Here is a 16,471-nt window from a genome sequence, read left to right as displayed (position 1 = left end):
TGAGTTTCTGGTCTTATGATAATTACAGTTGAAAGCTTGTATTTGTAGATAAAGGAAACGTCTTTTTAAAAGTTTTTTTTCAACATTTATTTATTTTTGAGAGAGCAAGAGAGACAGAGTGCGAGCAGGGGAAGGAGCAGAGAGAGAGAGGGAGACATAGAATCCGAATCAATCTCTAGGCTCTGAGCTGTCAGTACAAAGCCTGACTTGGGACTTGAACTCACAAACCATGAGACCATGACCTGAGCAGAAGTCGGACACTTAACCAACTGAGCCACCCAGGAGCCCCAAGGAAACTTTTCTTAATGAGAAGAAATTAACAACTAACTTGAATAACTATTGTCAAAACTGGAATGGTTTAAAACTGCATCAGCAGAAGTGATTACAAAAGTAAAATTTAAACTAATACCACTGAATATAATACTTGATTCATTTTTGACCCCTGTGGATGTTATGCATCACTGTTAATGTCCCAACAAGTATAAATTATGGTAAATTCATTCACAATGTTTATATCACTCTAATTTTATTCTAAGAGGAATCACACATACCAATTTAACTAAAATATTAAGTGTGTTCTTTTTGTAGTTACATAATTTTTAGCCTCTAGATCTATTTTTAACTAGATGAAATGGTAAGAGAACAAAATGTATTTTGCATTTGGAGTTATTGAAATAATAATAATTTCCTATTGTGCTGCCTCTTAGAAATATGTTGATTATAAATTCATGGGTAATGGGATTGGCATATTAAACCAGAATTTAACAAAATGTACTCGATAAAAAACAAAACTAAAACACAAAATAACCCTTAACAGGAGGGAATCTCAATATATGCTTATCCATCCTCCAGGACACCAAGTCAAGCAGAACTTTTTCTCTCTCATGATATAAATGTCACTCCCAGAAACCTGGGCCACCATGTAAGCAACATGCTGAATTGCCCTTACCGTCTTACTAACATCTCATGAAGCAAAATCCAATTTTTATGATTCTTAGGAATGCCTCAGAAAATAGGATAAATCTTCCCTGTGTTTCTTAGAAGTTACAGTTTCTTGCAAGTTCATTAAGAATTTCATATACTCTCCCATCCCTATTTTTCTGTTCATATCAAATTTTACCAAAAATTTTGCCAATTTGTATTTTTTTAATCAAGTCAACTTTTCCTAGAACAAAACAAGCAGGTCATCTAAATTTTGTCACACACACACACACACACACACACACCATATGTATATACATATATATATATGTATATATATATGTATGTATATATATACATGTGTATATGATTGTCCTATCAGTTTTTCAGTTTTTAGTAAAAAAAACAAAATGTAACAAAGCCGTGTTAGGTGTTGTATGTTTTATTTTATGTTGTTTGCTTCTGCCATTAGTGATCAACATAAACTGAATAAAAACAGATAATTTATATTTATTTATCAGCATAAAAATCAAATATTAGTAGGACAAATGTACAGCAACTGGATGTCAGTACAGTAAAAATGACAGGTTCAGAATAGAAGAAGGTTAGAACAGCCTGAGGATGTACAGACTACATAGTTGCTCAAAATCTCATTGAGGTAAAAATCTGTCAAACCAGTAATTGTGTCTTCCTCCTCCCACATACAGCTTTCTTTGGTTTCAGAGGTATGATACATATGGATATAACATTTGAAATCCAAAGTCTTATTCACCACTTGGGCAAATTTTGGAGCAAATACAAATCTTTAGTTCAGTCCACTTCAGTAAGCATTGATTGAAGACCTACTGTGTGCTAAACATTATGACTATTATTAGACACACTAAGTACAACAGATGCCTTTGTGTTAAGCAGGTTACAATCAGGTAAGGAACATAGAGAAGTAATGCATTACATACAATACAGCATATTACATGGGATTATACAAGTGTGATGAATGAACAGAAATAGTGCAAAGAAATACTTAATCCTATTGGTAAAGTCCACGTAGGAATTGCAAAGGACATGAAGTTGGAGGATTCTTTTGGACAATAAATTGTAATTTAAACAGTGGGCAGTAGGAAAAGGAGTGTTGCTAAAGAACATATCACAGGTAATTAAATGTGCAAATAGTACGCATGAGGAAAGAGTAACCATGATGGAGGGGGTCATGTGCCATGGTTAGACTTCATTTAGTGGGCAATGATGAGGTTTTAATGAAACAGGTTTAAACAGAGAAATGGTAAGTTAGATTTGTGAGTGATGGAATAAAATTTAAGTAAGAATTCTCATGTACCCTCCCAGCTAAGGTCACTACGGAAAAAAGTCACTCAGATTCTTTTTTTCACAGCTTTACTGAGGTATATATTGCACAGCATAAAGCTCACCCATTTTAAATGTATAATTCAATAGTTTTGAGCAAATTTATAGAGTTTTGTGATCATCACCACAATGCAGTTTTGAACATTTCCATCACGCCCACCAAAAATTCCTTGTGCTCATTTGCAATCTATCCTCATTTTTATATCAGTTCCCACAACAGCCCGAAGGAACAACTAATCTGCTTTCTGTCTTTATAAATTTCCTTTCCTGAGCATTTCATGTAAGTGAAATCATACATGTAGTCTCTTTGTCTGGCTTCTTTCACTTAGCATAATGTTTCTGAGGTTTCTGTCAGATTGTTAGGAGACAAACAGAACAGCAATATTCCAGTCCCAATGAGAAAATGCATACTAGGAAAACAAGATGTAGAAGAAGGATGTCCTGTGAGCCTGGCCACTGTGTGAAGCATATCCTTCACTGTGTGAAGGACAGAGGACCTAAGATGGTGAGGATAGGATGGCATAAAAAGACATTTCAGTGAGGGTAGAAGAATCAGAAATGCACAGTAATGTGAAAGTAGAAGAAAACATATCTAGATATTTTAATAAAATTTGCTGAAGACTAAATCTCAAATTTCAATTTCATTCCCATCTTAAAGGTTTGTAATAGGTATTTGTAAACATTGTAAATATTTGTAAATAGGACTTTTGTGGCTACTATCTGTAGATATCACAAGCTTTGTTAGCTTCTTAAGTTAAAATCACCTCTCTGAAGAATGCATTACTGTAGAGAAAGCCAAGAAATCATGACAGACTGACATCTGCAGTTAAAGTATAAAAGCTCAAAAGTGAATCTAGAACAAACTGTATTTTGCTTGGAAAACCACTTGGGACAATGTGATCATTACACTGAGATTAGAACTGCAGTTTTTTAGAGAATGCAAGATTGGTTTAGGAATTCTTGTTCAGTTGGAGAAGCATGTCGGTGGCATTATTAGGCTACCCAAGTATTGAAAAAATTAAAGTTCTTTCTGCAAAAGAAGATAAGGCTTCTGGAACATTCCCTAAGCTTACTTTCAAGCTTTACCTCACTAGCTAGAAGGGCTGCCCTGCTGATCTGGCTATACTGTAGGACTGAAGATAATGCAAGCTTTGGAGTTACTTGTATAGATTACTAGTTACTTAAAAAAAAATGGGGCGCCTGGGTGGCTCAGTCGGTTGGGCGTCCGACTTCGGCTCAGGTCACGATCTCGCGGTCCGTTGAGTTCGAGCCCCGCATTGGGCTCTGGGCTGATGGCTCAGAGCCTGGAGCCTGCTTCCGATTCTGTGTCTCACTCTCTCTCTGCCCCTCCCCCATTCATGCTCTGTCTCTCTCTGTCTCAAAAATAAATAAAACGTTAAAAAAAAATTAAAAAAAAAAATCACAGGATTCCAGTGCAGCTGATGTAATGAAAAGACTGGATGCTGCCTGGAATATGCCTACCATTTGAGTAAACCAGGGAGGACAAGTTCGGCAATAAAGAGGTAACTCAGTAGGAGAGGCTGACAAAAATCTCCAGGTTTAATGTCATGATTGGCCTCAGGCCAAGAACCAAGTGAACCAGGCAAGGTTGGAATCTCAGAACAAAACCACCAGGACAGGTCTCCAGAGGGCCTATCAACAAAACTCCCTCCCTGGAAACCCCATCCTTGTGTCCCTGGAAGCTGGAAATGCTCTGTGATGCCCCAGTATTGGAGAGGCTCTTTGGTGCACTGTGGTCTCTGGGGGGTGATGAGCAACTTCTCAGCTCTGGCCAGTGACCCTCCGGAGCCATCCCAGAGTAAGGAATAGAAATAAATCCCCAAGCCACAGAGTTAGGGTCTCCTGGCTTAGCCCTGGGTGGATGAGACAAATCTACAACCCTACGTGTTGGTGTTTTTGGTTTATTTTAGAGTAATAAGGAGCATTCATCAACTACAAAACTCAAACTCTTGTTGTCTTAGAAAGATAAGAGATTGACTACTAATTCTAATGTACTCAAATCATAAGAAGTTGCTATTCCTTTGTGAAATGTCCAGAGAGATGTTGGACAAGTATTTGCATACTCGAGGAGAGAGAGACACACATTAAAATGGAATGTGATGAGATGGACATTTTTATATTTTCTTCCACTCTGCCCACTTGGCTTCTTCCTCCACCTCCATTTTCTGAGAGGAGAAAAGACAACAGTCACTGGAAGATTCTTTCAAAGAAAAGTTGTCAAAGGAGGAGAATCGTAATCCCCTGTGGGCTTCATGTGGAAGCCAGAGGTGAGGGAACATGACCCATGAAAAGCACACACTGGGGGACTTCTTCCTGTGTAGAAGGCCTACACTTCTATCCTTCGGTCCTCTGTATTCCACCTAGATTTTAGTCATTTATTTACACACTTTCCTTCTGTATTTTCCAAATTGTAAGTTTCTTAAGGACAGGTATTGTGTTTTATTCATCCTCCAGGGTACCTAGTATAAAGGCTTGCATATGGTGTGTATAGCTAAGGAAGAAGAAAGAAAATAAAGATAGAAAGGAAGAAAAGTACCGCCTACCCCCCCCCCCCCCAAAATACTTAGAGAAAATAAAATTATTTCTGTTTGGGAGGAAGAGAGGGTAGATTTGAGAACATTTTTTTTTTTTTAATTTTTTTTTTCAACATTTTTTATTTATTTTTGGGACAGAGAGAGACAGAGCATGAACGGGGGAGGGGCAGAGAGAGAGGGAGACACAGAATCGGAAACAGGCTCCAGGCTCTGAGCCATCAGCCCAGAGCCCGACGCGGGGCTCAAACTCACGGACCGCAAGATCGTGACCTGGCTGAAGTCGGACGCTTAACCGACTGCGCCACCCAGGCGCCCCGCTTATTCTCTTGAGATATATGTCAGGGTGCATTTTGTGTTCTGGAATCATGAGTCAACTGCTCAGTCCACATGATACCTTGAGGAGATGATCAGTGAGTTTCATAAGGTTATGACTGTCAGTTTATTTGTTAATAATATAAGATGATTATTGTACCACCGCTTTATGGCTCAATATCCTTAATTATCAATTTTATCTTTTCAAACTTTTAAAATAAAGGTGGTTTCTTTTTTTTTTCATTTCCTAACATACAAGATTATAAAGGTAACGATACCTCATATGGCTAACATGCACATTTTTCAAAGCCTATTAAAAAATGCTTTTAACAGTATGTTTTTTTGATCTATACATTAGCCTGGTACGGAAGGCATAAAAAAATACTTCCCTTTCAGCTAATAAGAACTTTAGTGTTATTTACTATCATATAAATAATATTGTTTGTGCCACAGGCAGTACACTAATTTTTGTGTCAGCTTATACTATTTATTGATGTCTATTAATTCTATATTATGTTTCTCCTTGAGGACAAATGTTTAGAACTATAATTTTTATTATAAGTTTATGCTTTGCAAAAGGATTTCACACTAACTGGTAAAACTTGTTGAAATATAATTGCTTTAGTATAATAATTACCATAAAACAGTTAAGCAGTTTTGAATGTTTCTATACAGTAATTACTGAACAATGTACTTTCAATATTCCTTAATATAATATATATAGAAACTATGTAGCTTCTCATATCCAGGCACTTTTCATTCTATAACATTTCTAAATTTACTTTTTAATATAAAATTTCTCATACTTGAAAAACAAGCTCTTATTTTCTGTGATGCAGATCATAGGTATGCATTTTGTAATTTAGCAAAAAAAAAAAAAAACAGAGAAACTGTATAAAATTTTAGGAAGAAGCAAAAGAACATCATTCTTAGGGCTCTTGGGTTGCTCAGTTGGTTGTCCGACTTCGGCTCAGATCATGATCTCAAGGTTTGAGTTCAAGCTCCGCATCAGGCTCTATGCTAACAGCTCAGATTCTGTGTCTCCCTCTTTCTCTGCCCCCCACCCCCGCTTGTGCTTAGTCTCTCTCTCTTTCAAAAATAAACATTTAAAAACATTTTTTAAAAGAACATCATTTTTATCAGCCTGCTATGGATTAACAGGCTTATGTGGGCATCTATAATTAATTGTAAAGGAATACTGGGGAAAAAAGAGGATTAAAAAAGAGTAGGAAATGTGGACACAGTGAGATGCAGATCTATAAACTGTCATCCCAGTTTTGTCATTTACTAATTCTAACAGAAGTGCAAAATGGTACATTCAGTTAACACCAAGCTTAAGGGACAGGATAAGAAATAACTGTATTTAACATTAGTGACAGAAAACTCAATAAAAGAATGAAAATTGGAGTCAGGGAAAACTTGCCCAACATTTGTTGAAAACTTACAATTTGGTGAGAACTACACCATGTGTTGAGAATTTCAGAAATATATTCAGTCTTCTTAATGAGTTCTTGATTCTCTGGAAGAGATATTCTAAGCCACAGAAAAGTCATGTGCAAAAACAGAGAGATGGGAGAGAAACTGATGAATTATGTAAAGTACTAGGAGATTCATTTGGGTAGGACATACTGACTTGTGCACGTCAAGAAACGAGACTTGGAAAATAGAAGAGAGTTTATTCAGGGAGGGTGTTGTGTGCCAGTATATGAGTCAGATCAATACGGAAAATAAGCCCAATTCAGTCAATTTTGCAAGGAAACTGCCCATTTAATTTTACCTAATATAGGCACCAGAATCTCCACTTCTTTATGTAATACAATTGCTAATATTGATTGAGTTCTAAATTCTTTACATATGTTAACACATATAGCCCTCACATTAACTCTTTCAAGTAGGTATTATTATTGTGCCCGTTATAAATGAGGAAACTGAAACCTAAAGAAATAATTTTTGCCTAGTTGTTACAATGCCTGTAAGGTGAGGGGGAAGGATTTGAACCCTGACAGCCTGACTCAGAAGCCTTATTTTTAATTACCATGGCACAGCCAAGTAGAATCCACCCAAAGTGGATTTTGAAGATATGTGTTTTGAAGATATGTGATGATGTATTTTTTTTAGAGGTTTCAATACATATTGAATTCAGGAAGATTTTGCTAATACTTGTTAGTAAACTACCCAAATCTCCTTTAAAAAAAAAAAACAAAACACCTTTATTTAAATATAATTGCCTTCGGATAAACCATACATAAAGTGGACAACTTGGTAAGTTTTGAAATATATGCATCAGTGAAAACATCACAATGATCAAGACAATGAACATTCCATCACTCTCAATGGCACTGCTCACCCACTTCTCACCCAGACAAATACTGTTGTGCTTTCTGTCACTACAGATTAGTTTGAATGTTATAGAATTTTATATAAATGCAATCATAGACTATATTCTCTCTCTTTTTTTTTTTTTTTTGGTCTGGCTTCTTTCACTGAGCATAATTATTTTATTTGTCCATGTTGTAATGTTTATCAATTTCTATTGCTGAATAGTATTCCGTTATATAAATATACCAGTTTATTTTTTCACCTCTTTATGGATATATGGGTGGTTTTCTTCCAGCTTTTGACTATTACAAGTAGGCTTCTATGAACACTCATGCACAAGTCTTTGTGTAAATGTTTAGGGAAAGAAGCTGGACACAAGGAATATATAATATATGTTTTAATTTACATAGAATACAACATGAGGCAAAACTAGTCTATGCTATCAGAAATTATAATAGTGGTTATCTTTTGAGAGGTAAGGTGGTGATTAAAAGTGGGTACCTAGGGGGGCTGCTTTTGTACTCTGGAATATTTTGTTTCTTCATCCTGATATTGATTACATGGGCAACAAATTCAGGATACAAAAATTTAGTGAGCATTATACTTCTGATATGTATTCTTTTATAAGTATCTTATTAAAATAAAAGTGAAGCTAATGAAATTATTTGGTTTAGTCCAGACGATTTCCTATATGTTGTTTGGCATGTCTGTTCTTTATTTCATAGCCCTTACTACTATTCCAGGTATATACTCCTAGAGTATCCTTATATGTCCTATATCATTATCTATATACCTTCTATCATAATTGCTTGTTGTCTTAATTACTTGCTTGTTTTCATAATTACTGTATGTCTTTCTTGTTACACTTTAAACTTTCTGGGAAGAAAAGATAATGTCTAACTTTCTCACTTTCGTGTCCATTTTCTGGTGTGGTTCTTGGTACATGGTAGGTATTTAGTGAACACTTGGATGAGTGATATGAATGGTTGTTTATGTGCCACTCAAAGCTTAGCATCTGAATCTTCATTTGTTTCTACTAAAGGCTTTGTTTCCCCTACGGTCTACAAGTTATTGATTAGATTCTGCGATACTGAAAGATTTTCTTCCTAACCTCAATTCTCTGAGTATACATTTTTCAACATAGTAATAACTTCAATTATTGAATATTTACTGTGTTCTCTGAAACTTTTACATCCACTAACTTATTTAAGATGCACAACCCAACAGTATAAGTATTCACATTGTTTCCATTTCACAAACAGGAAGTTAAGGCCCAGAGAAGATAAGTATCTTGTCCAGGATCACAGAGTTCATGGTTGATCCCAGACAGTCTAACTCCAGAACTCATGCTTTTATTCAGTATAGTCTTTTGTGTTTCTATATATATATATAAAAGGTATATAAATATATACCTTTAGGTATATAAATATATATATAAAAGGTATATAAAAGTATATATACTTTTATACTATATATTATATATATAATATTTATATACTATATATTTAGTATAATATAATTATATATAGTATAACTATATATTTGGTATATGTACTATATATATATTTATAGCATATATTTTGTATATATATATATTTTGTATATATACATAATATACATATATATATTGTATATATATACTACATGTATGTATGTATATATATACATGTATCTATTGTATGTGTATATATATATACATATATATATACAAAAGACTATACTGAATAGTATAAAAGTTTAGTCTATGTATACTTTTGTACTATATATTATATATGTAATATATAATATATAGTATAATATAACTATATATATAGTATAACTATATATTTTGTATATATACTACATACAAAAGACTATACTTTTATACTATATATATAAACACAAAAAGCTATATATTACTTTATGTCATTACATTTCCATACTTTCTTCAGAACTTTGATAAAATGTTAGCTCTTCAGAGTGACTTTCTCTGACCACTTTATTATGAAATAGCTGCCCTCCAAATATGCTTAGTCATTCTCACCCTGCTTTATTTTCTTCATAGCACTTACCACGACATGTTGTATTATATACTTATGCTTATTTCCTTCTTATACATCTCTCCCGACTAAAATGGTAGCTCCATGAGGGCAGAGACTTTATCTGTTTTACTTTCTGCTATATTCTTATACCTTAGAACAAAGCCTGATCCATAGTAAAAACTTAATAAATATTCGTTGAATCAGTCTGTGATATGCCACTGTGGTATTACAGGGATGGCAAAGATTTTTAAAAATCCCTTTTAACAGACTGACTCTCTGCTTAGAATAGAGACCTAAAAGGCTCTCTATTAGACAAAAACGTGAACACCAAAATCTATTTCATATAGCATAATTGGACATGCACATGCCTTGGAAATTTCAAGAGCATTTCTGGACATTCCAGTATCTCATGAATTTTTATTCTGGAACCAACTCTGTTCTCCAAAAGGGAACCAAAAAAAGCTTTTATATGACATCATATGACTTGCATTTTAACAAGATTTCTGTGGCTTCTATGTGGAGAGTGGATTATAGAGGTCACAACTGCAACCATGATAACAAGTTAATGAAACCATGGAAATAACCCATGGGTAAACAAAACTTTGAACTAGAGCTATAAAGGTGACTATAGACATGAGAAGAAATAGATTTTAGAGACAGTAGAATCCATAGGGCTTGGTGAATAATTAGTCATGGCTTTCTGATTTAGATAATATCAACTGCATAGACAAATAAATAGAGGAGGCCTGGGAATATGACTAGTTTTGTGTCCAATATGATAAATTGTAAATTCATGTTGTATATTCAAAGGAGCTTCTCAGTAAACAATTAAAAAAATGTAGACCTGGAACTTAGAAGAGCCTCTGTGACTGGAGAGTTATATTTCAGTCATCAGATGCATGAAGTTGCACAAGAATATTCTGTAGAATACTGTTCCAATATCAAAGACTTCTTAGTTGATCACACAATAACCAATTCTGTATGCTTTAAGCTGAAAAAGACTTTAGTGAGAGGACATTAAATAAATGAAAGAATCAACCATAAGACAATGGGTAAAACTTAGAACACTGGCAAAAGCAATTCTAAAAGTAACAGTGTGGTGAAATGCCACTGTGAAAGCCATCGTTTGCTCTGGCCCCCTGCCAGAGCTGGGTGCTGACCTGTGCTGCAGTCTCTGTTGTTATCACCGCTCTTGCTGCTGCTGCTGCTGCTGCTGCTTAAACTGTAGCGATTACTCCACAGTCAGTGGCTTTTGTGGAGTAGTTGATGCATCTGACTTGTGTACCCCAGGTGCCCAATTCACTAATGCCAGAGAGCCTTGGAAAAAGGATCCTAAAAGGGATTTTGATAACTAGCAAGTGAAGACCACCAATTATACCTACTCACCAACATTGGGTGTATTAATTGCTGCACCAAGAAAGGCTGCATACATTGGAGCACCATGGCGCATGTCAGTGAGAGGGAGTTAGAAAGGACTTTGTAGGTATTTTGGAGAAGTTTCAAGAACATGGTTGTCTTTTCTGGATTGGGTATTCTCTGAAAGTGGGACATTTGGTTATTGGAGATTCTAGTATTTTTAACCTATGAGACCAGGGGAATGGAGAGGAGCTAGAGCTGCTGTTGGAGAAGAAGCAGTAGCCCCTCAGAGTAGAGGAGGCATCAGGCCTTTGTATCTCCATTCAGATATGATCTGGTAGTTGTCTTGTTCTTGTTTTGTTCCATCATGACCATAAACAGTCCTCAACTGAGGTTGATATTTTATGAAGTTGTTTGTGATCAGTGGGGAAACACCAGGGCCCAGGGAGTAGCAACCCAGCAATCTACCAGCTGTCAGCTGCCAGGGCTGCTTTTCCCTTTCTCGGTAGGTAAGCTTTGCCTCCCACCAGGACCCTTCAAGCAGCAATTACCAAAACGCCCGATGCTGGGCTGCCAATTAAAAAATTACTCAAGCCTACAATTTCCAACTATTAGGTATTGTATTAGTCAGCTTGGGCTGCCATAACAAAATACCATAGACACAGTGGCTTAAACAACAGGAATTTATTTCTCGTAGTTCTGGAAGCTGGGAGGTCCAACCAAGATCAAGGTGCTGGCTGATTCTGTTTGCCAGTAAGGGCCCTCTTCCTGGCTTGCAGGTGCCTCCTTCTTGCTGTGTCCCCACATGGCAGAGAGGAGGAGCTCTGACAGACTCTACCTACTGTTTCATTGATGTTCTAGGCCAGACTTCTTTACACAGATTTTTTTTTAAGTTTACTTTACTTTTATTTAAATATAGAATCATTCATATTTATAATGATAAATATAATTGCTCCTTTTCTTCAGTTTTATTTCAGTTTTATTGAGATATAATTGACATTGATCACTGTGTAAGTTTAAGGTATATAGAATAATGGTTTGACTTACATATATCATGAAGTGATTACTACAGTGGGTTTAGTTAGCATGCATCAAAGATTATAGATACAATAAAAAGAAAAAGAAAGAAAACCATTTTCCCTTGCAATGAGAACACTTAGGATGTACTCCCTTAACAACTTGCATATGGATCACGTAGCACTGTTAACTATAGTCATTATATTGCAGTACACCCCTTACGTAGATTAGGTAAGATCATTTCTTATTAGTCAGTTTCACATGAGGCACTTTGTATTGGTTGCATACAAACCAAAAGCTTTAGGAATTTTTTTGTGATCTATAAAAATTATGACTTTTTTTTAATAACAACGTTCTTTCAAGAAGTGAAATCAAAACAAATACTTTCTCTAAAAATTCCTTTTTGTGAAATGCAATCCCAGTAAAACCTTGTATTGCGAGTAATTTTTCTGCGAGTGTTCCGCAAGATGAGCAAACATGTCTAATAATTCTTAACTTGGTAGACAAGCAATGTTTTATGAGTAGTTCAGTAATAGCTGAACATCACATGATCACAAGTGAGCCAATGGTTCTTGAAATTTCTCTGATATACAAATGTTTTGGATTACAAGCATGTTTCCAGAACGAATTATGCTCACAAACCAAGGTTTTAGTGTAGTCCCAATTGCATTTCTTTTTTCTTTTTTTTTTTTTTTGTAATCTGAAGAGTCCTCTGAGATACATTAAATGGGCCAAACTTAGTCTCATGACCTCCAAAGTGAAATTCACCAGAGAATGGCTCCATTAGAAAACCTAACTTTTAGTGCCATTTGGCTTATTATGGCTATAGTTTATAATATGTAGAGGGGATTTGCAGGCAATAAAACTAGAAAGGAAAGCTGGTGTCAAATTACAGTTAACCCTTGAATAAGGTTCAGGTTAGAGTACCATCACCCCAGGCAATTGAAAATCTGCATATAGCTTTTGATTCCCCAAAAACTTAACTACTATAGCCTACTGTTGACTGGAAGCCTTACTGATAGCCAACAGTTAGTTAACACATATTTTGTATATTTATTGTATATTGTATTCCTACAATAAAGTAAGCTAGAGAAAAAAAATATTATTAAGAAAATCATAAGAAAAAAAAATACAGGTGCACCTGGGTGGCTTAGTTGGTGAAGCATCTGACTCTTGGTTTCAACTCAGGTCATGATCTCATGGTTTGTGAGTTCAAGCCCCACACTGGGTTCTGTGCTGACAGTGTGGAGCCTGCTTGGAATTCTCTGTCTCCCTCTCTGCCCCCCCCCAATTCACTCTCTCTGTCTCTCTCTCAAAAATAAATTAATTAATTAAAAAAAATTTTAAACAGAAAGAAAAATGCATTGCTGTGAAAATGCTGTGTTGTATTTATCAAAACAGAAAGTCCACATATAAGTGCACCAGCATAGTTCAAATCTATGTTGTTCAAAGGCCAACTGTATAAGGTTCCTTGAATGCAGTGTGGAGAAACTTAGACCTATTCCTAAAAGAATTTGATTTCTGAACCTAGATATGACATCACCAAATTATTTTAGGGGTTATTCTGGTAACGATGATAAATATGGATTGGAAGGAGCTGAAATTGGAGACAGGCAGACTGGTGAAAGGCTGTTAGAAAGGCCGGGGTTACCATAGTCCAGATAGTAAGAAGAGCTAATCTAAAATAGTAACAAGCGCCTAATTAAAAGTAAGTACACTAGGAAGTGAGAGGAGCTAAGAGACTGTTAATCTCCTAAACCCTAATTCTAGTATAACCTGATATGAAGAAGCTATGTCGGGGTCAGGCAGAGGAGATTGAAAAAGCACATTCAAGACCTATAATGGAGGTGGCATAAACAAGTGCTCATAGCTGACTAATTTGGACAGTAATGGAGGAAAAAATGTTTTGAATGGCTTCCAAGTTTCCATTTTAGGCTATAGGGAGTATAGTGGTAACATTCACCAAAATAAGAAATAGATAAGTAAGAGGTAAGTTCTTTCTATCATTGCTTTATTGGGACACTCTATCCTTCCTCTCCTTATAAGGAAAATGTGTTCCATCTTCTTGTTTTGGCTCTGATGTTTACTCCATCTCTAAGAATGAGGTGCTGTTCATGGTGGGAAGGTCCAATATGATTTCACCCTCAGAACATAGCCTACTGTAGCCTGACAGGCGAATACTTCTCTAGACCAGTCTCCTCCATGAATAAATTGCTCTTGAAAAAGAACTTTCTGTCTCTTCTTTAGGCATTAACGTTAAGGAAACAAGCAATTCCTCTGATTCCCTCCATGTTGCAAAGAATTTTATTGAGAATATACTTTGCTATTTCAGAACGTGTCTAATTTTTTTTAAACACCTAGGTTTATACATCATCTTCTTTGCTTGGAATTTCCTTCTGCCTTCTTGGAATCTGCCTTCTCCATCTGGTGAACTCTTCATTTCTTAAACCCCAATTCCAGTATTACCTGACATGAAGCCATCTCTAGGTCAGACCCTGAATTACAAGTTCTTATAGCATTCTGATATCTAGGTAGCATGAGTCCCAGGCTTAATACATTAATTACATAATCATTTTACTTCTGAATTTTCTAACAGAATGGAAGCTCCATCAAGGCCGTGATTGTGTCTGTTTTGTTAATCCCTGAATCACTGTCACACACATAATAAAAAACTAACAGTATTCATTATTATTGTTCGTAATAACACAACTAATTGTAACTAATAATGTAACTAATAATGTAGCTAGTAATAACATAACTAATGTAAATAATTGTAAGCTCTTATGATCATTCCATTGGGTTGTGAGGTACCTGAGGCAACAATCATATCATAGTCCCAGCCCTTAGGCTAACATCTGATATGTTTTCAATAGATGTTTGTTACATTAAAGATAGAATTATTTGGTTAATGAATTTAAAATCTTAATTTACACAGAATTCATAAAAGGAAGTATCAGTAGAATACAAAGGTAAAGATTTTAGATAATAAACTTACTACTTGGTCCACAATGATAACAATGATATGAAGACTTAGGCCTTTCTTCCTATTTGGACAGTTTGCTAAGTGTTTTGCTACATTGACAAAAAGTTAGTCTTTCCTTAATAAAATTCAGATTCAGAGATATAATTTTTCTTGAGAGTATGTCAGGAAGCACTAGTTGAACTCATGACTATTTTAAAGTAAGATTTACTTTATATAAGTATAATTAACCATAAGAAGTAATGCAATTAGACTTCAGTGTCTTTTAAAGTTCTTAGATTGAAATGATTTTTCATTATGAGGCACATTTCACAGTGGTCTCATTTAGGGTAGATTTCTTACCCATTGTTATTTCTATTGTATAGTCCATTATTTCTGATAGGTATCCTATTATATTGTATTTCACAACTTCTAAGTGCTGATTGTTAGAATCATATTTTAGCATGATAATCTTTATGTCAAGTTATATCCGTGGGGAAAAAAAATTAGTCCTGGTTAAGGCCAACCAGAAATTCATCCTAGGTGAAATTTGTTCTCAAATTGCTATTTGAAATGAATGTATGCAGCTGAAAGCATATACAAAGTATCATTCCAATTATTAAATAAAATCCAGTTTTATTTTCATGTATTGATAGACACTATCAAAAAATATACCAGTTCAGGGCGCCTGGGTGTCTCAGTCGGTTAAGCGTTAGACTTCAGCTCAGGTCATGATCTCAGGGTTCAGGGGTTCAAGCCCCGCATTGGGCTCTGTGCTGACAGCTCAGAGCCTGCAGCCTGCTTCAGATTCTGTGTCTCCCTCTCTCTGTTCCTCCCCCCACTCACACTCTCTCTCTCTCTCTCTCTCTCTCTCCCTTTCAAAAATAAAGATTAAAAAAATTTTTAAAAATATATGCCAGTGGTGTAGGTTTTAGCATTCAAATGGTAAGGGAAGACTCTCTAGGGATAACTTTAAAACAAAATATCTAGTTGAGTCTGACACAAAGATTATTTTAAGAAGAAATTGAACCTAGAGAAAATGATTTGTAGAGTAATTCTCTTTGAAGATATAATAAAAATAAAAAGGAAGAGGAATACAGACTTGAAAAATATGAACAGCTTTACTTGACTCCTGAAACTATAAAGTAATGATAAGTAAAAGAAACAGAATACATATAGAATCACAGTCATGGCTTCTGACAAGCAGAAATTATAAACATCAGGCATCACACCAGAATAATTTATGAAAATGGAATTCTCAAAATGGAAAACTAGAATATTGAAGTCAAATACAGGAAGAAAAATATCAACTATCCTAAACCTTAAATGATTTGTAGAAATGTTTTTTTAACTTTATGATAAACACATAAAACTGTGCAAATATTTTCCTGTTTATTTTGTTTCTTTTAAAATTATTTAAATGCACTTTATCTCTCATGATCCCCAAACACTAGAATTGTAGAATGAGTGTAGTAGGAATAATGTTTTTGGCTATAAGAAACAGAATTCTGAGTAAAAGTGACTCTGAATAATAAGTACATTTGTTGCTCATAACAAAGTCTCAAGGTAAGCAGTTCCAAAGTTGGTTTCAGTAACTTAATGATTTTATCAAAGGCCTGGGTTTTTTTCCATTTTTCTATACTGCTATCCCC

At 35.1% G+C, this 16,471-nt stretch overlaps 1 protein-coding gene across 10 annotated transcripts in view; it reads left to right on the top strand.

Annotated features, from left to right (window-relative positions):
• The window catches only part of LRRC7 (leucine rich repeat containing 7), a 560,700-nt gene that overhangs the window by 322,058 nt on the left and 222,171 nt on the right, over positions 1-16,471 (top strand). The gene's annotated exons all lie outside the window — the stretch shown is intronic.

The sequence above is a fragment of the Neofelis nebulosa genome, chromosome 2 (genome assembly GCF_028018385.1).
Source record: "Neofelis nebulosa isolate mNeoNeb1 chromosome 2, mNeoNeb1.pri, whole genome shotgun sequence".
In the NCBI taxonomy this organism is placed as follows: Eukaryota; Metazoa; Chordata; class Mammalia; order Carnivora; family Felidae; genus Neofelis; species Neofelis nebulosa.
Note: the sequence above shows the minus strand (reverse complement) of the source record. Positions and strands in the feature narration are given on the sequence as shown.